Source organism: Mastomys coucha, unplaced genomic scaffold, assembly GCF_008632895.1.
Source record: "Mastomys coucha isolate ucsf_1 unplaced genomic scaffold, UCSF_Mcou_1 pScaffold5, whole genome shotgun sequence".
NCBI classification, from domain to species: domain Eukaryota; kingdom Metazoa; phylum Chordata; class Mammalia; order Rodentia; family Muridae; genus Mastomys; species Mastomys coucha.
This window is the reverse complement of record NW_022196911.1, coordinates 96,233,991-96,235,914: the sequence shown is the minus strand read 5'-3', so window position 1 is coordinate 96,235,914 and position 1,924 is coordinate 96,233,991.

The following is a 1,924-nucleotide window of genomic DNA, read 5'->3' as shown; positions in this document are numbered from 1 at the left end:
GAATGTAGATAGAGATTTAGAACCATCGAGAAGAAAGAGTGATCAAGACTCTCCTCGAGCTTGGACCTGAGGGTTAGGCTTGCAAAAATGCTGTTAACATTCAGTTCTGCCTACTCAATTGTCTATTTTAATTAACATGTGCTGCACCACCTATTTAAATAGTCACCTTACTCATTTTGGTAAACTAGCTCACCTTTCATTCCAACAGGCATATTTGTAGAGGGAATCCTATATTACTACAAAAAAAGAGGAAAGGGAAAAATCAGTTGCCACTCATAGAAGCCAATGAGGCAGACATGTCTAAATAGATGTTGCTTCCTGTAGGATCTTAGTTCAAGGTGGACTTGATTTTGTTGGCTAGGATGATTGGCAGGTGGGGAGGCTGTGAAGGGAACTGGCTAGGATGATTGACAGGTGTGGAGACTGCTGAGGATTGGCTGGGATGATTGACAGGTGTGGAGGCTGCTGAGGACTGTCTGGGATGATTGACAGGTGTGGAGACTGCTGAGGACTGTCTGGGATGATTGACAGGTGTGGAGGCTGCTAAGGGGACTGAGATTTCTTTCCTTAAGAGTCAGGAGACTGAAAAAAAATAGAAAAGGAAAAGCTTTTCTTACTGTACAATTAGTATTTTTGTTGATGTTTTGACAGGCTCTCGCTATGTATCCTAGGCTGGTCTCCAACTTGTAATTCTACTGCTGTAGCTCCTGTACTGCTCCAGCACTGTTCCTGAACATAGTCTCCGTGCATCTCCCATACGCTACTCTTTATATTACCTACCACCCAGAGACCCTCTTCCAGACCCTTGCTAGGAGAGACTTGTACCTCTCAGCCACACCTCCAATGCTTCAGGCCCTTCTCGACCCTCGTGGCTTCTCTTCCTATCTTAAGTTCTCTTCCAGCCCTGGGCATCTTTCTGAAATAGCTTTCTCTTTCATTTTGTTTTATTGGGATCTTACTTGGACCAGGCATGGGGTCTGGGCCCTGGGGCATGTGCAAGATAAACAGGTATAGGCTTAGAGGAGCCCCTGTTGAGGACGGGGAGGGGAAGAGTCCTCTCTGCAGTGGGGGTGGTGCAGCTGGTGGTAGAGGCCCTAAGACGCAGGATAAGAGGTCAAAACTGGACAAAGGACAAGTGGGAATTCAGAAGGGGAGCACTCTGGAAGAAGAGGCACACAGGTTTGCCAACAGCTAGTAGGATAGAGAAGATATGAAGGGACATTTCAGTGGGAGGGGACTGCGGGAGTTTGAGAGTTGTTTAGGGAACATTATGTGTGTGTGTGTGTATATGTGTATATATATGTATATATATTTCATATATATCACAGATATATGGTATATATCACACATATATCATATATCTCATATATAACATATCACACATATACACAGTATATCATATATATATGGCATATATCACACATATCATATATGCACATACATACATGTATACATAATATGTAATATATATGTGGTTTGGAGAACAGGGAGTAATGAGGCAAGGGTGCAAAGGACTCATGGCTCTCGTCTTAAGAGAGCAGAGAAGTCAGAGGAGAGACATAATTAAATGGGTCATCTCAGGGTCAGCTCAAGAGGTCAGTGGATATAAAGACACTGCACAAACCTGGAGACCTGAGTCCTCAGATCCTCAGGTCCTTGATCCTCAGAACTGGAGTGAATGTGAAAGATGAAAACCTTCTCTGTAGTCACTTCCCGTCTTTACTTGTGTGTTGTGGCAGATGCACCCCCATCACGAACATGCACACACATTAATTAATTAATTAAAATTAAGAACAAGATCAAGGGGTATAGGAGGGACAAGGAGAGCTATTAGAAGCTGACATCCCAGAGCCAAGGGAGGGCAGTGGAGTTGGGGGACTTAAGCAGTGGAGTGATCAGGAACATTCTAGGTTTTTTTTTTTTT